The sequence below is a fragment of the Ranitomeya imitator genome, chromosome 6 (assembly GCF_032444005.1).
Source record: "Ranitomeya imitator isolate aRanImi1 chromosome 6, aRanImi1.pri, whole genome shotgun sequence".
NCBI classification, from domain to species: Eukaryota; Metazoa; Chordata; class Amphibia; order Anura; family Dendrobatidae; genus Ranitomeya; species Ranitomeya imitator.
The window spans coordinates 37,853,495-37,874,261 of record NC_091287.1 but is presented as its reverse complement, the minus strand read 5'-3'; the positions used below and the strand labels follow the sequence as shown (position 1 = coordinate 37,874,261).

At 47.4% G+C, this 20,767-nt stretch overlaps 1 long non-coding RNA gene across 2 annotated transcripts in view; it reads left to right on the top strand.

Annotated features, from left to right (window-relative positions):
* Window positions 1-5,175, top strand: part of LOC138641815 (uncharacterized) — a 40,343-nt gene extending 35,168 nt beyond the window's left edge. The window contains exons 3-4 of one of the 2 annotated variants that reach the window (XR_011313950.1): window positions 1,080-1,212; window positions 2,278-5,175. This is a non-coding gene — a long non-coding RNA (uncharacterized lncRNA). Of the gene's footprint in view, window positions 1-1,079 lie in introns of both variants that reach the window. The other variant, XR_011313949.1, reaches the window with a different exon arrangement.
* The last annotated feature ends 15,592 nt before the right edge of the window (window positions 5,176-20,767 follow it).

Genomic DNA, 20,767 nt, shown 5'->3' with positions numbered 1-20,767 from the left:
CAAATTGTACAACAACTTTTGGGGTCCATTTTCTCCTGTTACCCTTGGTAAAATTAAACAAATTGAAGCTGAAATCAATCTTTTGTGAAAAAAGTTAAATGTTCATTTTTTTTAAACATTCCAAAAATTCCTGTGAAAAACCTGAAGGGTTAATAAACTTCTTGAATGTGGTTTTGAGCACCTTGAGGGGTGCAGTTTTTAGAATGGTGTATAGAATAGTATATAGACCCCTCAAAATGATTTTAAATGTGATGTGGTCCTTAAAAAAAAATGGTGTTGTAAAAACGAGAAATTGCTGGTCAACTTTTAACCCTTATAACTCCCTAACAAAAAAAAATGTTGGTTCCAAAATTGTGCTGATGTAAAGTAGACATGTGGGAAATGTTACTTATTAAGTATTTTGTGTGACATATCTCTGTGATTTAAGGGCACAAAAATTCAAAGTTGGAAAATTGCGAAATTTTCACCAAATTTCAGTTTTTTTTCACAAATAAACGCAGGTAATATCAAAGAAATGTTACCAACAACAGGAAGTACAATATGTCATGAGAAAAAAATGTCAGAATCATCAGGATCCATTGAAGCGTTCCAGAGTTATAACCTCATAAAGGGACAGTGGTCAGAATTGTAAAAATTGGCCTGGTCATTAACGTGCAAACCACCCTTGGGGCTTAAGAGGTTAAGAGAGGAAATTCATTCTTCAATGCAATTGTGTATGAAAATAGTAAAGTGACCTCCATAATTATCACAGTGATCTTTCAATTCAGGTAAAGTTAAAATTCTACCTACAATTATCCACCGTGGTCTTCTATACAGATGTTTTTATTATTCTCAGTTGTAATTCCCCTTACTTCTCCATGTCCTGGATTCAGTCTCAAGATATTTCTGTGATTGATTATATATTAAAACTTAGTTAAATGTTGTAAAGTTACAAATCTAATTATGAGGCTCTTTATTCCCATCTGCTGTCTGTTAATGGCACTACAGTGGACACTCTTAAAGGAAACGTTGAGCAAAAATACAAAAAAATAAAAGTTTACATTCAAGACTTCTGCTTTAAGTATATTTTTTTATTGCAGGCACCTTAGAGATATAACCCTTCTAGGGGTGCAACCAAAAGCAAAGCTATCGGAGGTGCAGAGGAGGAACCGGAGTACAAGTGTGTGAGGAGGTCCACTCTTCCACATAAATAGGCAGCAGTGTATATGGAAGGTGGGGGTCCCCATTACAGATTTTGTATTGTGACCTAGGAGCTTTAAGTTGGGTCTTTGTATAGAATCAGCTTTCTCAGCTCCCTGGACAGGAGTTTAATTTATGATACCACCATCTGCCATCGAGCATCACAGCTCTCACATTTTCATGTATTCCCCTTACCTCACTTTCTTAATTCCCACTTTTTCATACCCTAACAATCATAATGCAAACTTAAAGATTACCCGTCACCAGGTCAAAGTGTTCAGTTTTTGCTCTTATTTTATTCGCACTCCTCCCCTGAGTAATCTGTTTTTTTTTTTGTTGTGTTTGGGTTTTTTTGAGACCTGCCATGCAGTTCCAGAGATATTGGCTGTTTTATTTAGTGCTAATTTTCATACTTTTTAACTAATGGGGAAGTGCTTACAGGATAATAATGCAGAACAGCCTAAAGACACGCCCCAGAGCATCCTGTAATCCACACTCCTTTAGTAAAGACCATAAAAATCAAGACTAAACAAAAAGCCCTGTATTTCTAGACCCGTAGAGTGGATTAAAACAAAATGGTATACTCAGGGGAGCAGTAGGAATAAAATAAGAGACATTTCTGATCTGATGACAGGTCCTTTTTCATTTCTGGCTACCCTTCTACTCCATGTAGCTGCTGCTTCTTTTTGTAAGACGAGAGCCCAGATCGAGGGAACCTTTTTCACAACGGGGACTGTCGGGACTGTCACCTTTTTTGTCTGGGGGAAAGATTAGAGACCTGGACCGCCCTTTGTACTTGATAGCAGGGAGCTGGGTAAGGATAAAAAGGGCAGAGTGCGCGAAATGGCAGGAAGACTTGGCGGGAAGACAGCGCGCAGCAGGGGAATTTAGGTGCTCCGTCCTCTGAGCATCGTGACAGCCCAGGACGGTGCTACATTGCTCTGGCTGCTCCCTATAAAGACTGTGACCAAAGAACTCTTTTCCACCCGTTGGCCCCAACTGCTTAATTAACTACACGTCTCGAGCCATCGTATAATGCGTGCTTGCCCCCTAAAAGAAACCGGGTGACTTATCGAGAACTTTACTCTTACTCACCAGCTTACTTGTGCCGGGCTCTGTCCAGCCCCGGCAGTGCACAGGACTGCTCTTCTCCCTGCTACTCAGGACCCCAGGGCAGACATCGAGGATCCTCCATCATCACCAGGAACCATTCCACTGATGCCTACAAGCCTGCATCGTTTCCATCACGTGCTGACCGTGTCGTCACCACCATGGACATCTGAGACTACTCACTCTGAAGCCACCAGACCGATAAGTTTACTACTGCTGAACATTGTTTATACCCTTTGCCCTCACTCCCTCCGTCGGTGTAACGAAAGTGTTAATACTACCTGTCCATACCATCTTTCCTCCCTGCGTGGAGTATACCCCTGTCATAGTAAAGTTATTTTTAACCCTTGCTCTGCCTCCTATCTGGGCCACAGGTTACTCGGTACCGGTCCTCTCTGTCTCGGTTCTGGGGATGTTACGGTGGCGGGACCCGGTCCGTGACCCTGCTAAGGGGCGTCCAATAAAAGGTGAAAGGAGTCTGTCAAGGTTACGTGACGCCACCTGTGGTATTCGGTCAGAGTGACCGACGCTGCTTCTGGTCCACTGGGGTGATGTGATGGCAGCTAGATGGTGTAACTTCCCACAGGTGAAGTATGTCCCCAGGGCTTCCCAGCAAGGTAGATGCTGATGGCGTGAGGTGCAGACAATAACGAGGACACAAGGTTGCAGTCTCTTTACCTCTTTACTGAAGACTTCAGGATCCGCAATCCAGAGCACAGTTAACAGGGCTGTCTGAGACCGGCCGGTCCGATGGCACATCCAGAGTTCCCTTTACAGGTGGAAATCGTTACCTACCAATAGCGCCTGTGTGTTGTAGTGCTACCCTGCTGAGCATTCGGTATAGTCCTCACAACTTCTGTTCTAGTTCGTTCGTTCATTCTTTCTAGTTCTTTCTCTTTCTTTCTATTTCGTTCCAGATGTTACTAGTTTCTCGTCCCCCAGGTATGTTATGGCTAGGATGCACCCGTATGACGGGAAGGCTCGGATCTCTTCCGGGACCCTAGAGACGCCCCTCTCCACGCGTTGCCCCCTATGTCTTCATAGGAAATTTAAGGTAGACAGCCAACCTATAATTAACTGTCCTGCGGAGTTTGAAGTAAGGCATAGAGTCAGTTACTTCCTCGGGGTTCTGGCCACCGGCTACGTGCCTCAGTAGGATGTTGCCGTTCTCGGGGCACGACTCCTACTGGCTCTCCTTTGTGCTTGATCTCGTTTCTCACTGTTCCACAATATCCTTCGCTTCGTGTCTCTTTCTTAGGATACTGCCGCGGGTAGTGCAGGCGCAGTTCCGTAACGTTCTGTTCTGTTCGCTAGGTACCTGCCAGGTTCCCACACCTGACAGGGACCCCCCTGAATCTTCTCCCTGCAGCACCCCCTGCCACGGGATGCTGCCTGAATTCAACCCAGTCAGCTTCTGACTAACTTCCTATCCAACCCCTAGTTTTACCAGTGTGAGGAGTGGCCCAATAAATAAAGCCTTTTTCTCCCCCTAGTGGCCGGAGTGTGAAGTGTAATGTGTGCTGGTGATACCTGGTCAGTAGAATTCCTTCAGTGCCATCAGACGTACCATCACTCCCCTTAGCGGCAGAGTGTCATACTGCAACGACCAGATCTCTGGGGCGCTGCACATACATTACTTGAGTTTTGTTACATCCACATGCTATAATCAGTGTTCTGACCAACCTTGTGAGCCATGTACTAATCATTTACCAGTATGTAAAAAATGGGGCCAGTCACTGACCAGTCATAAGCCATAAGGATGAATATCTATGCAGAGCACCAAATAAAGCCCTGCCCACAGCCCCACCCACAGCCCAGCCCACTGGTCGCCTATAGCCCCGCCCACAGGCCGCCCCGGATTACAGGCATATCATTAGCTGAAAACTGAAAATAAAGATTAAGCAACAACCACAACAAGATTTCATCATCCCAGGTATCATTGTAATCAGTATAACGGCACCGACCTGACACTGTCTGTAGGTTACTGAGCATAATTCTGCCGACAGGTTCCCTTTAAATAGTGTACCTTTATACATCTTTGATGAAAGTCTCCAGTATCTGCCAATTTTGACCAGACTGATCGACCATCCAATTGTCATGGGAACCTCTTAAAGATGACGTTGAGGAAGATAAATATCGAGCAGTTGGAATTTCCATCCCCGACCCTTCACATACTAAACTAGCTTTTAAGAGTCACTGTTGTTTATTTTTTTTTATAAATCATGTACATGTAAAATTAAGAAATTTTCTAATATATTATTCAAGTAATCCAATTTCTTTTCCGCTTGGAATGGATCATTCAGCCTCAAAATCCTCAACTCACGGTTAAAACCTGTCTTCCGTAAATAGTAAATTTCCCATTATTGAGATAGGAGATGACAGTTTGTGCTCATAAAGTTCTATGCAGAACTTGCAGTAGAATGTCTCTCTCCGCCTCTAGCTCCTCCCTCTCCATAAAATCGTAGAAGCACCAACTGTCATCTCTATCTCAGTAATGGGAAATATTGTCTTCACTAGATACAGATTTTACATATTTTTTGCCCTTGAATTGAGTGAAAGATCAGTCCAAGAAGAGAAAGAAGCAGATTTCTCTGATAAGATACATAACAAACTTTCTTATTGTAATGTGTACTATTGATTTATATAAACAAAATTAAAATGAAGCTTACAGTTTGTCTAAAAAAAAAGTGATATTTGGACAAAAGGGAAGCCTGAATTTTGGAACTTTGCTGCTCAATGATGGAACAGAATAAAATGCTCCTTGTGTATCACTTGCCCTGAAAGGGGATTTCTGATTGCTTGGTTGGTTCATTTTATTTGTAAAAATATATTTATGCAGTACGAGAGATGAGTACTTGTGTCATTTATTATGGGTCTCATCCCACTTACAATGGGAATAAATAATAGATAATAAAAACAGCATAAAATACAATAATCTTACCATAAAACCGTCTGTTTATTTGCCATGCAGCTTGAGATGAAAAAGTAATTTTATATTTTTTCAAAGAGAATCTTTCAGAATAGTTGGAAAATGAGTAACAGATCCCATGGTAAGGAGAAAGGAATCTTTTAATAAACTTCAGTTCCCCTTACTGCTGCAAAGACTACAGCAAATCAATACAAGCGAGCAAACTCCTCCGCAGCAGCGAAATAACCCGACATTAGCTTTATTTAACAGAAGTGCAACTGCAAGAATCTCACTATTAGCCATGATCAATGGCCGGGGGGCTCCTATTAAATACTCTAATTCGGAGCACAATTAAAATTTCTTCTATATAAGGATAAAGCGAATTGCTCAGCCATTAATTAAAGATCCTGGGGTAAGTCGGTAACAAGATGGATGTTCCTTCTCATCTCCTCCTCATTCAGCAAAGACAAACTCTTTCGTGAAGTGGAATAAATGCGCCGCCGGTTCAGGAACGTAACCTTCTGTCTATAGGAGTTTGAACACACTATAAAGTCCGATAGCTTTAATTGGGTCAATAGGAAAGAGTAGACTGGAAAGTGAGACGCGGAGGAAAGGGAACCTTCAACTTCATAGAATTTTGCCTTTCGTTACACAATCGACCATTTTCGTAAACTTAGGTATCGTTGCAAAATGTTGTTTTCCTTTTTTCTTGTGATTGATGCAACTGTTTATTTTCTTTCTTTCGTTTTGTTTGTTTCTTGTTCTTTTTTTTGAGGTGTGATATAAAAGGTTTGCTGAATGAGCTAAACCACTCACTATTGTTGAGGTTTTAATATGACTGTTCATCCTCCAGAGTCCTTTCCCATCTCCACCATTTAGAGCCAGTAAAATAAGAATTACAGGCTGCTGTAATGTTATAGTGAATGTTAAACTATTGCAATGTGAGGCTCAGTATAGGCCCAGGCAGGAGATGAGCGGATTTTTGGAAATTTGAATATGCCAATTTCGCTAAATAATTTTGCTGAAATCTTAACACTGGAAAACTTGTAATTGCTTGGAAATTCTTCAATCATAAAAGCTTACACTCTACAGGAGAGAGAGGACCCCACTGACCATAAGAGCTTACACTCTACAGGAGAGAGAGGACCCCACTGACCATAAGAGCTTACACTCTACAGGAGAGAGAGGACCCCACTGACCATAAGAGCTTACACTCTACAGGAGAGAGACGACACTGCTGACCATAAGAGCTTACACTCTACAGGAGAGAGAGGGCCCCGCTGACCATAAGAGCTTACACTCTACAGGAGAGAGAGGACCCCACTGACCATAAGAGCTTACACTCTACAGGAGGGAGAGGACCCCACTGACCATAAGAGCTTACACTCTACAGGAGAGAGAGGACCCCACTGACCATAAGAGCTTACACTCTACAGGAGAGAGAAGACCCCACTGACCATAAGAGCTTACACTCTACAGGAGAGAGACGACACTGCTGACCATAAGAGCTTACACTCTACAGGAGAGAGAGGACCCCGCTGACCATAAGAGCTTACACTCTACAGGAGAGAGGACCCCACTGACCATAAGAGCTTACACTCTACAGGAGAGAGACGACACTGCTGACCATAAGAGCTTACACTCTACAGGAGAGAGAGGACCCCGCTGACCATAAGAGCTTACACTCTACAGGAGAGAGGACCCCACTGACCATAAGAGCTTACACTCTACAGGAGAGAGAGGACCCCACTGACCATAAGAGCTTACACTCTACAGGAGAGAGACGACACTGCTGACCATAAGAGCTTACACTCTACAGGAGAGAGAGGACCCCGCTGACCATAAGAGCTTACACTCTACAGGAGAGAGGACCCCACTGACCATAAGAGCTTACACTCTACAGGAGAGAGAGGACCCCGCTGATCATAAGAGCTTACACTCTACAGGAGAGAGAAGACCCCGCTGACCATAAGAGCTTACACTCTACAGGAGAGAGAGGACCCCTCTGACCATAAGACCTTACACTCTACAGGAGAGAGAGGACCCCACTGACCATAAGAGCTTACACTCTACAGGAGAGAGAGGACCCTGCTGACCATAAGAGCTTACACTCTACAGGAGAGAGAGGACCCCACTGACCATAAGAGCTTACACTCTACAGGAGAGAGATAGGACCCTGCTGACCATAAGAGCTTACACTCTACAGGAGAGAGAAGACCCCACTGACCATAAGAGCTTACACTCTACAGGAGAGAGAGGACCCCACTGACCATAAGAGCTTACACTCTACAGGAGAGAGAGAGATGACACCACTGACCATAAGAGCTTACACTCTACAGAAGAGAGATAGGACCCTGCTGACCATAAGAGCTTACACTCTACAGGAGAGAGAGGACCCCTCTGACCATAAAAGCTTACACTCTACAGGAGAGGACCCCACTGACCATAAGAGCTTACACTCTACAGGAGAGAGAGGACCCCACTGAGCATAAGAGCTTACACTCTACAGGAGAGAGAGAACCCCACTGACCATAAGAGCTTACACGCTACAGGAGAGAGAGAACCCCGCTGACCATAAGAGCTTACACTCTACAGGAGAGAGAGGACCCCACTGACCATAAGAGCTTACACTCTACAGGAGAGAGAGAACCCCACTGACCATAAGAGCTTACACTCTACAGGAGAGAGAGAACCCCACTGACCATAAGAGCTTACACTCTACAGGAGAGAGAGAACCCCGCTGACCATAAGAGCTTATACTCTACAGGAGAGAGAGGACCCTGCTGACCATAAGAGCTTACACTCTACAGGAGAGAGAGAACCCCACTGATCATAAGAGCTTACACTCTACAGGAGAGAGAGGACCCCACTGACCATAAGAGCTTACACTCTACAGGAGAGAGAGGACCCCACTGACCATAAGAGCTTACACTCTACAGGAGAGAGAGAACCCCACTGACCATAAGAGCTTACACTATACAGGAGAGAGAGGACCCCACTGACCATAAGAGCTTACACTCTACAGGAGAGAGAGAACCCCTCTGACCATAAGACCTTACACTCTACAGGAGAGAGAGGACCCCACTGACCATAAGAGCTTACACTCTACAGGAGAGAGAGGACCCCGCTGATCATAAGAGCTTACACTCTACAGGAGAGAGAGGACCCCGCTGACCATAAGAGCTTACACTCTACAGGAGAGAGAGGACCCCACTGACCATAAGAGCTTACACTCTACAGGAGAGAGAGGACCCCACTGACCATAAGAGCTTACACTCTACAGGAGAGAGAGAACCCCACTGACCATAAGAGCTTACACTCTACAGGAGAGAGAGGATCCCACTGACCATAAGAGCTTACACTCTACAGGAGAGAGAAGACCCCACTGACCATAAGAGCTTACACTCTACAGGAGAGAGAGAACCCCACTGACCATAAGAGCTTACACTCTACAGGAGAGAGAAGACCCCACTGACCATAAGAGCTTACACTCTACAGGAGAGAGAGAACCCCGCTGACCATAAGAGCTTATACTTTACAGGAGAGAGAGGACCCCACTGATCATAAGAGCTTACACTCTACAGGAGAGAGAGGACCCCGCTGACCATAAGAGCTTATACTTTACAGGAGAGAGAGGACCCCTCTGACCATAAGAGCTTACACTCTACAGGAGAGAGAGGACCCCGCTGAACATAAGAGCTTACACTCTACAGAAGAGAGAGGACCTCACTGACCATAAGAGCTTACACTCTACAGGAGAGAGAGGACCCCACTGACTATAAGAACTTACACTCTACAGGAGAGAGAGGACCCCACTGACCATAAGAGCTTACACTCTACAGGAGAGAGAGGACCCCGCTGATCATAAGAGCTTACACTCTACAGGAGAGAGAGGACCCCACTGACCATAAGAGCTTACACTCTACAGGAGAGAGAGGACCCCACTGACCATAAGAGCTTACACTCTACAGGAGAGAGAGGACCCCGCTGATCATAAGAGCTTACACTCTACAGGAGAGAGAGGACCCCGCTGACCATAAGAGCTTACACTCTACAGGAGAGAGAGGACCCCACTGACCATAAGAGCTTACACTCTACAGGAGAGAGAGGACCCCACTGACCATAAGAGCTTACACTCTACAGGAGAGAGAGAGATGACACCACTGACCATAAGAGCTTACACTCTACAGAAGAGAGATAGGACCCTGCTGACCATAAGAGCTTATACTCTACAGGAGAGAGAGGACCCTGCTGACCATAAGAGCTTATACTCTACAGGAGAGAGAGGACCCCACTGACCATAAGAGCTTACACTCTACAGGAGAGAGAGGACCCCACTGACCATAAGAGCTTACACTCTACAGGAGAGATAGGACCCCACTGACCATAAGAGCTTACACTCTACAGGAGAGAGAAGACCCCACTGACCATAAGAGCTTACACTCTACAAGAGAGAGAGGACCCCACTGACCATAAGAGCTTACACTCTATAGGAGAGAGAAGACCCCACTGACCATAAGAGCTTACACTCTACAGGAGAGAGACGACACTGCTGACCATAAGAGCTTACACTCTACAGGAGAGAGAGGACCCCACTGACCATAAGAGCTTACACTCTACAGGAGAGAGAGAGATGACACCACTGACCATAAGAGCTTACACTCTACAGAAGAGAGATAGGACCATGCTGACCATAAGAGCTTACACTCTACAGGAGAGAGAGGACCCCACTGACCATAAGAGCTTACACTCTACAGGAGAGAGATAGGACCCTGCTGACCATAAGAGCTTACACTCTACAGGAGAGAGAAGACCCCGCTGACCATAAGAGCTTACACTCTACAGGAGAGAGAGGACCCCACTGACCATAAGAGCTTACACTCTACAGGAGAGAGAGAGATGACACCACTGACCATAAGAGCTTACACTCTACAGAAGAGAGAAAGGACCCTGCTGACCATAAGAGCTTACACTCTACAGGAGAGAGAGGACCCCTCTGACCATAAAAGCTTACACTCTACAGGAGAGGACCCCACTGACCATAAGAGCTTACACTGTACAGGAGAGAGAGGACCCCACTGACCATAAGAGCTTACACTCTACAGGAGAGAGAGAACCCCACTGACCATAAGAGCTTACACTCTACAGGAGAGAGAGAACCCCGCTGACCATAAGAGCTTACACTCTACAGGAGAGAGAGGACCCCACTGACCATAAGAGCTTACACTCTACAGGAGAGAGAGAACCCCACTGACCATAAGAGCTTACACTCTACAGGAGAGAGAGAACCCCACTGACCATAAGAGCTTACACTCTACAGGTGAGAGAGAACCCCGCTGACCATAAGAGCTTATACTCTACAGGAGAGAGAGGACCCTGCTGACCATAAGAGCTTACACTCTACAGGAGAGAGAGAACCCCACTGATCATAAGAGCTTACACTCTACAGGAGAGAGAGGACCCCACTGACCATAAGAGCTTACACTCTACAGGAGAGAGAGAACCCCACTGACCATAAGAGCTTACACTATACAGGAGAGAGAGGACCCCACTGACCATAAGAGCTTACACTCTACAGGAGAGAGAGAACCCCACTGACCATAAGAGCTTACACTCTACAGGAGAGAGAGGACCCCACTGACCATAAGAGCTTACACTCTACAGGAGAGAGAGGACCCCACTGACCATAAGAGCTTACACTCTACAGAAGAGAGATAGGACCCCGCTGACCATAAGAGCTTACACTCTACAGGAGAGAGAGGACCCCTCTGACCATAAGAGCTTACACTCTACAGGAGAGGACCCCACTGACCATAAGAGCTTACACTGTATAGGAGAGAGAGGACCCCACTGACCATAAGAGCTTACACTCTACAGGAGAGAGAGAACCCCACTGACCATAAGAGCTTACACTCTACAGGAGAGAGAGAACCCCGCTGACCATAAGAGCTTATACTCTACAGGAGAGAGAGGACCCTGCTGACCATAAGACCTTACACTCTACAGAAGAGAGAGAACCCCACTGATCATAAGAGCTTACACTCTACAGGAGAGAGAGGACCCCACTGACCATAAGAGCTTACACTCTACAGGAGAGAGAGGACCCCACTGACCATAAGAGCTTACACTCTACAGGAGAGAGAGAACCCCACTGACCATAAGAGCTTACACTATACAGGAGAGAGAGGACCCCACTGACCATAAGAGCTTACACTCTACAGGAGAGAGAGAACCCCACTGACCATAAGAGCTTACACTCTACAGGAGAGAGAGGACCCCACTGACCATAAGAAAATGGGCAGCACGGTGGCGCAGTGGATAGCACAGCAGCCTTGCAGCGCTGGGGTCCTGGGTTCTAATCCCACCCAGGACAACATCTGCAATGAGTTTGTATGTTCTCTCCGTGTTTGCGTGGGTTTCCTCCGGGCACTCCGGTTTCCTCCCACATTCCAAAGACATACTGATAGGGACTCTAGATTGTGAGCCTCATCGGGGACAGTGATGATAATGTGTGCAAAACTGTAAAGCGCTGCGGAATATGTTAGCGCTATATAAAAATAAAGAATTATTAATAAATTATTACACTCTACAGGAGAGAGAGGACCCCACTGACCATAAGAGCTTACACTCTACAGGAGAGAGAGGACCCCACTGATCATAAGAGCTTACACTCTACAGGAGAGAGAGGACCCCACTGATCATAAGAGCTTACACTCTACAGGAGAGAGAGGACCCCACTGACCATAAGAGCTTACACTCTACAGGAGAGAGAGAACCCCACTGACCATAAGAGCTTAAACTCTACAGGAGAGAGAGGACCCCACTGACCATAAGAGCTTACACTCTACAGGAGAGAGAGAACCCCACTGACCATAAGAGCTTACACTCTACAGGAGAGAGAGGACCCCGCTGACCATAAGAGCTTACACTCTATAGGAGAGAGAGGACCCCGCTGACCATAAGAGCTTACACTCTGCAGGAGAGAGAGGACCCCACTGACCATAAGGGCTTACACTCTACAGGAGAGAGAGGACCCCACTGACTATAAGAGCTTACACTCTACAGGAGAGAGAGGACCCCACTGACTATAAGAGCTTACACTCTACAGGAGAGAGAGGACCCCACTGACCATAAGAGCTTACACTCTACAGGAAAGAGAGGACCCCACTGACCATAAGAGCTTACACTCTACAGGAGAGAGAGGACCCCACTGACCATAAGAGCTTACACTCTACAGGAGAAAGAGGACCCCACTGACCATAAGAGCTTACACTCTACAGGAGAGATGACCCCACTGACTATAAGAGCTTACACTCTACAGGAGAGAGAGGACCCTGCTGACAATAAGAGCTTACACTCTACAGGAGAGAGGACCCCACTGACTATAAGAGCTTACACTCTACAGGAGAAAGAGGACCCCACTGACCATAAGAGCTTACACTCTACAGGAGAGAGGACCCCACTGACTATAAGAGCTTACACTCTACAGGAGAGAGAGGACCCTGCTGACCATAAGAGCTTACACTCTACAGCAGAAAGAGGACCTCGCTGACCATAAGAGCTTACACTCTACAGGAGAGAGAGGACCCTCCTGACCATAAGAGCTTACACTCTACAGGAGAGAGAGAGAGGACCCCGCTGACCATAAGAGCTTACACTCTACAGGAGAGAGAGGACCCTGCTGACCATAAGAGCTTGCACTCTACAGGAGAGAGAGGACCCTGCTGACCATAAGAACTTACACTCTACAGGAGGGAGAGGACCCTGCTGACCATAAGAGCTAACACTCTACAGGAGAGAGAGGACCCTGCTGACCATAAGAGCTTACACTCTACAGGAGAGAGAGGATCCTGCTGACCATAAGAGCTAACACTCTGCAGGAGAGAGAGGACCCTGCTGACCATAAGAGCTTACACTCTACAGGAGAGAGAGGATCCTGCTGACCATAAGAGCTAACACTCTACAGGAGAGAGAGGATCCTGCTGACCATAAGAACTTACACTCTACAGGAGAGAGAGGACCCCACTGATCATAAGAGCATACACTGTACAGGAGAGAGAGGACCCCACTGACTATAAGAGCTTTCACTCTACAGGAGAGAGAGGATCCTGCTGACCATAAGAGCTAACACTCTACAGGAGAGAGAGGACCCTGCTGACCATAAGAACTTACACTCTACAGGAGAGAGAGGACCCTGCTGACCATAAGAACTTACACTCTACAGGATAGAGAGGATCCTGATGACCATAAGAACTTACACTCTACAGGAGAGAGAGGACCCTGCTGACCATAAGAGCTAACACTCTACAGGAGAGAGAGGACCCCACTGACCATAAGAGCTTACACTCTACAGGAGAGAGAGGACCCTGCTGACCATAAGAGCTTACACTCTACAGGAGAGAGAGGATCCTGCTGACCATAAGAACTTACACTCTACAGGAGAGAGAGGACCCTGCTGACCATAAGAGCTTACACTCTACAGGAGAGACAGAGGACCCCACTGACCATAAGAGCTAACACTCTACAGGAGAGAGAGGACCCTGCTGACCATAAGAGCTTACACTCTACAGGAGAGACAGAGGACCCCACTGACCATAAGAGCTTACACTCTACAGGAGAGAGAGGATCCTGCTGACCATAAGAACTTACACTCTACAGGAGAGAGAGGACCCTGCTGACCATAAGAGCTTACACTCTACAGGAGAGACAGAGGACCCCACTGACTATAAGAGCTTACACTCTACAGGAGAGAGAGGATCCTGCTGACCATAACAGCTAACACTCTACAGGAGAGAGAGGACCCCACTGATCATAAGAGCTTACACTCTACAGGAGAGAGAGGACCCCACTGACCATAAGAGCTAACACTCTACAGGAGAGAGAGGACCCCACTGACCATAAGGGCTTACACTCTACAGGAGAGAGAGGACCCTGCTGACCATAAGTGTGACGCTGTAAGAATCTGGCTGCACTCGGATGTCACCCGAGTGCAGTCCGATTAGAGCATGTATATTCAAACGGAGAGTGGACCCACTGGACCGTGATGACGAACCCCTCTCGGACGAGCTGACCAGGTGGACCGCCCCCTATACAGGGAGAGTTAGGGGCAGGCCCGTGAGGGACTATCGCCACGGAAGCTGGAGGGTCGACTGAGAACAGATGGGAACACAGCAGGCACAAAGGGAAAGGGTGAACAGAAAGGAAATACTGAGACAAGGGAGAAGATGGGAACGCTACAGAGGCACGGAGACTGGCAGGACAATATGGAGAGACCGAGGCTGACGGGAGCAAGGAAAAGATATAGGAGCCGGGCAGGTACTGCAGAGGAAAAGGAACTGAAGGAACAAGACAGGAACACAGGAAACAGGCAGGCACTGCAGAGGGCGGAGGAGACCCAAAGTCAGAGAGCTAGGAAAGCTCAGAGACCACAGGTGGCCAGAAGCACTTGTAAACACAAATGAACATCAGGCACAGAGAAGCAGCAGGAAGCAGTTTACATAGCAGCATGGGAGCTACTTCCGGGTTACAGTCCTCCAGGATGACAGAGAGGACAGGAAAGAGCGCCAACAGAGGAATCAGATGTGCGCACGCGCAGAGCTGAATGCGGCGCGCGCGCGCACCCGGCGAGCTGCAGTGGGAAGAGCCGGCAGCAGCAACGGCATGACAGTACCCCCACCTTTACGCCCCTCCTTTTTAAGACTAGAAAGAAACCGGGACAAAATACCAGGAGCCCGAATGTTCTCTCGAGGCTCCCAGGACCTCTCCTCAGGACCAAAACCCTTCCAGTCAACCAAAAACAAAGTTCTCCCTCTAAGTTTTTTCATGGCTAAGATGTCCCTAACCTCAAAGACATCATCCTCGGAAACAGGCGAAGGAGAACAAAGGTTAGAAGAATGAAACTGATTAAAAACTACAGGTTTAAGGAGAGACACATGAAAAGAATTAGAAATACGCAGAGAGGCAGGCAACTTAAGTTTGTAAGAAACGTCATTAATACGAGACAAAACTTCGAATGGACCGATATAGCGAGGACCCAGCTTATGTGAAGGGATTTTGAGACGGATAAATTTAGAAGAAACCCAAACCTTGTCCCCAGGATGGAATATAGGAGAATCAAGACGTCTTTTGTCCGCATGTCTCTTCATCCTAACTTGAGTCAACTCAAGGGCGGACTTGGTCTCCTGCCAGACCCTGGAGAACTCTCTAGACAGAAGATCAGCCGCTGGTACAGTAGAGACAGGAGGAACCGGAAGAGGAAGACCAGGATGTTGACCGTAGACGATAAAAAATGGAGATTTGTTAGTAGCTTCGCTGGGATGGTTATTGTAAGAAAACTCAGCCCATGGCAGTAAGTCAGACCAATCATTCTGATGAGAATTGGAGAAATGGCGGAGATAAGTTACCAAGGTCTGATCAGTACGTTCCACCTGGCCATTGGACTGTGGATGGTAGGCCGAAGAAAAATCAAGCGAAATGTTCATAGATCTGCAGAGGGATCTCCAGAAGCGGGCGGTGAATTGAACACCTCGGTCAGAAACAATATGTAAAGGAAGACCATGAAGACGAAAAATATGGTGAACAAAAATCTTTGCCAATTCGGGAGCAGAAGGTAAACCTGGGAGAGCGATGAAATGAGCCATCTTGGAGAAACGGTCCATGACCACGAAGATGACGGTGGAACCAGAAGAATGAGGCAGATCAGTGATGAAATCCATAGATAAATGTTGCCACGGAGAGGAAGGTACTGGCAAAGGATGTAGAAGCCCAGAAGGTAGTTGCCTGGGAATCTTATTCTTGGCACAGGAAGGACAAGAGGCGACAAAACTTTGGACATCCTTAGACAACGTTGGCCACCAGTAAAAACGAGAGATCAAATGAAAGGTTTTTTTGAAACCAACATGTCCAGCCAGTTTGGAGGCGTGACCCCAAAGTAAGACACGTCTCCTGTTCCCTTCAGCGACAAAGGTCTTACCCGGAGGCAACGAAGTAAGAGAGACTGGAGCAACTGTGATGACTCTGGCAGGATCAATGATGTGTGCAGGCTCGTCCTCCAAATCCACCACCTGGAATGACCTAGACAGAGCGTCGGCTTTGGAGTTTTTATTTCCTGGCAAAAAACGAAGTTCGAAGTCAAACCTGGCGAAAAACAAGGCCCACCTGGCCTGCCGAGGATTAAGTCTTTGCGCAGAACGAATATACACCAGATTCTTGTGATCGCTGTAGATTATAAAACGATGTAAAGCCCCTTCTAAGAGGTACCGCCACTCCTCTAATGCCAACTTGATTGCCAACAGTTCTTTATCACCGATGGAATAATTTTTTTCCGAGGAGGAGAAGATCTTTGAGAAAAAACCACAAGGCACAAGACGACCAGAAGAGGATTTCTGCGAGAGCACAGCTCCAGCTCCAATTGCAGAAGCATCTACTTCAAGGATGAAGGGTTTATTGGCCACTGGATGATGAAGAATAGGAGCTGAGGCAAAGGCTTGCTTGATGGACCGGAAAGCCTCTTCGGCCTCAGACGACCACAGATGAGGATTGGCACCCTTCTGAATCATGGAGGAAATTGGAGCTGAAAGAGAGGAAAAGTGAGGTATAAACTGCCGATAGTAGTTAGCAAATCCAAGAAATCGCTGAATTGCTTTCACTCCAAGAGGACGCGGCCAGTTGAGCACGGCAGAAACTTTTCCCGGATCCATACACAAACCAGCGTCGGAAATGATGAAACCCAAGAAGGGTAGAGATGACTGTTCGAAGACACATTTTTCCAGTTTTGCATACAGCCGATTCTCTCTCAAACGCTGAAGTACTTGCCGTACATCTCTTCTGTGAGTAGACAGATCTGGAGAGAACACAAGGATATCGTCCAAGTACACTACAACAAAGGTGTAAAGTAGATCCCGAAAAACATCATTTACGAACTCCTGGAAGACTGCGGGTGCATTGCATAAACCAAAGGGCATAACCAAATATTCATAATGACCATCTCTGGTATTAAACGCAGTCTTCCACTCGTCACCAGAACGGATACAGATCAAATTATAAGCTCCTCTGAGATCCAATTTGGTAAAGATTCGTGCTCCACGCAGACGATCAAAGAGTTCTGGTATGAGAGGAAGTGGGTACTTGTTTTTGATCGTGATGGTGTTGAGACCCCGGTAGTCTATACATGGGCGAAGAGAACCGTCCTTCTTTTTAACGAAGAAGAACCCAGCTCCTGCAGGTGAGGAAGACTTTCGAATGAAGCCTCTGGCCAGATTCTCTTGAATATATTCGGACATGGCTTGCGTCTCGGTAGGAGACAATGGGTAAATACGACCCCTAGGTGGAGTAGAACCAGGAACAAGGTCTATCGGGCAGTCATAAGAACGGTGCGGCGGCAAAATCTCCGCTTCCTTCTTGTTAAAGACGTCCGAGAAAGCGCAATAGGCAGGAGGAATTCCCATGGATTCCGAAGCAGACCAAGAGGAGGACGCAGGCTTGACGGGAAGCAGGCACCTGTTCAGACAAGACTGTCCCCACCGTAGAACATCTCCAGTACGCCAGTCCAGCGTGGGTTCGTGATCTCTCAACCAAGGAAGACCCAAAAGGAAAGAATGAGACAAAGAAGGTAAAACATAAAAGGCCAGTTTCTCACGATGAAGTGCTCCAATCTGAAGTTCGACTTCCTCCGTAACCAAATTGACGGTCTCCCGCAAAGGCTGACCATCGACAGAAGCTATTTGTCTAGGAGTCTCCAAGGGTCTAACAGGTATCCCAAGCCTGTTAACAACCTCGAGCTGAACAAAGTTCCCAGCCACTCCTGAATCAACATAAGCCTCCAGAGAAAAGTGATGGGAACCTAAATGAAGAATAACAGACAAAACCAGAGGCGGAGAGGAATCATAACCACCTAGGAAGGCCTCTCTTACCTGTCCTAGGCGGATGCGTTTCCCGACTTCTGAGGACACGCGCGTAAGAGATGAGAGGCACTGCCGCAGTAAAAACAAAGACCTTGTGCGAGTCTCTCTTTGCGGCGTTGCTCAGAAGACTTAAGGCGATCGACCTGCATGGGTTCAGGAGAAGATGAAGAAGCCACCGGGGCTGCTTGAGAAAAGGAAGTCCCTCGAGCAACAGTGGTCTGGCGAAGAGGTCTCCTCTCTCTGGCAAGCTCACGAGTGCGCTCCTGAAAGCGCAGATCAATGCGTATGGCCAAGGAGATAAGATCATCCAAAGAGGTGGGAGTGTCCTGTCCCGCCAACTCATCCTTAATCCGTGAAGACAAACCACGCCAAAACGCTCCAACCAAAGCCTCATTATTCCACCCAAGGTCTGAGGACAGAATCCGGAAACGGATGGCGTACCGGGCTACTGAGAGAGTACCCTGGTAAAGGTTAAAGAGGGACTTAGTGGTAGAGACCAGACGACCAGGTTCATCAAAAACCTTACGGAAGGTATCCAGGAACGGATTGAGTTGGGAGACCAAAGGATCATCACGCTCCCAGAGGGGATTAACCCATGCCAAAGCCTCACCCTCCAAATGGGATACTATAAAAGCAACCTTAGCTCGGTCGGTAGGATAAAGTAGCGGAGACAATTCAAAATGCAACTGGCATTGATTAAGAAAGCCACGGCACGCTTTAGAATCCCCACCATACCGAGGAGGTCTAGCAAGTCGGGGAGAGGGTTGTGGCGCAGAGACAGGAGTGGAACCAGAGGCCACATTCTGGAGGGAGCGAAGCCGATCATTAATGGAGGCCATAAAATTCAAAATATGGGACCGAGTGTCCCGTTGTTGATCTAGCTCCTGCTGAAGGGCAACCAACTGCGGAGCAATACCAGGATCAGAAGGCTGTAAAGCCGCTAGGCGAGACTCCATATTCTTTAAAAATGACATGATCCTAGTCTGGTTTTCTCGCAAAAAGAGTAACTCCTTTTGAGTGGCAGAGACTCCAGCGGGGTCCATGGCCTGATGTTACTGTGACGCTGTAAGAATCTGGCTGCACTCGGATGTCACCCGAGTGCAGTCCGATTAGAGCATGTATATTCAAACGGAGAGTGGACCCACTGGACCGTGATGACGAACCCCTCTCGGACGAGCTGACCAGGTGGACCGCCCCCTATACAGGGAGAGTTAGGGGCAGGCCCGTGAGGGACTATCGCCACGGAAGCTGGAGGGTCGACTGAGAACAGATGGGAACACAGCAGGCACAAAGGGAAAGAGGGAACAGAAAAGAAATACTGAGACAAGGGAGAAGATGGGAACGCTACAGAGGCACGGAGACTGGCAGGACAATATGGAGAGACCGAGGCTGACGGGAGCAAGGAAAAGATATAGGAGCCGGGCAGGTACTGCAGAGGAAAAGGAACTGAAGGAACAAGACAGGAACACAGGAAACAGGCAGGCACTGCAGAGGGCGGAGGAGACCCAAAGTCAGAGAGCTAGGAAAGCTCAGAGACCACAGGTGGCCAGAAGCACTTGTAAACACAAATGAACATCAGGCACAGAGAAGCAGCAGGAAGCAGTTTACATAGCAGCATGGGAGCTACTTCCGGGTTACAGTCCTCCAGGATGACAGAGAGGACAGGAAAGAGCGCCAACAGAGGAATCAGATGTGCGCACGCGCAGAGCTGAATGCGGCACGCGCGCGCACCCGGCGAGCTGCAGTGGGAAGAGCCGGCGGCAGCAACGGCATGACATAAGAGCTTACACTCTACAGGAGAGAGAGGACCCCACTGACCATAAGGGCTTACACTCTACAGGAGAGAGAGGATCCTGCTGACCATAAGAGCTTACACTCTACAGGAGAGAGCGGACCCCACTGACCATAAGAGCTTATACTCTACAGATGAGAGAAAGGACCCTGCTGACCATAAGATCTTACACTCCACAAGAGAGAGATGTTACAATCTACAGGAGAGAAATGACTTTGCTGACCATAAGAGCTTACACTCTACAGGAGAGAGAGGACCCCACTGACCATAAGAGCTTACACTCTACAGGAGAGAGGACCCCACTGACTATAAGAGCTTACACTCTACAGGAGAGAGAGGACCCTGCTGACCATAGGAGCTTACACTCTACAGGAGAAAGAGGACCCCACTGACCATAATAGCTTACACTCTACAGGAGAGAGGACCCCACTGACTATAAGAGCTTACACTCTACAGGAGAGAGAGGACCCTGCTGACCATAAGAGCTTACACTCTACAGGAGAAAGAGGACCTCGCTGACCATAAGAGCTTACACTCTACAGGAGAGAGAGGACCCTCCTGACCATAAGAGCTTACACTCTACAGGAGAGAGAGAGAGGACCCCGCTGACCATAAGAGCTTACACTCTACAGGAGAGAGAGGACCCTGCTGACCATAAGAGCTTGCACTCTACAGGAGAGAGAGGACCCTGCTGACCATAAGAACTTACACTCTACAGGAGGGAGAGGACCCTGCTGACCATAAGAGCTAACACTCTACAGGAGAGAGAGGACCCTGCTGACCATAAGAGCTTACACTCTACAGGAGACAGAGGATCCTGCTGACCATAAGAGCTAACACTCTACAGGAGAGAGAGGATCCTGCTGACCATGAGAG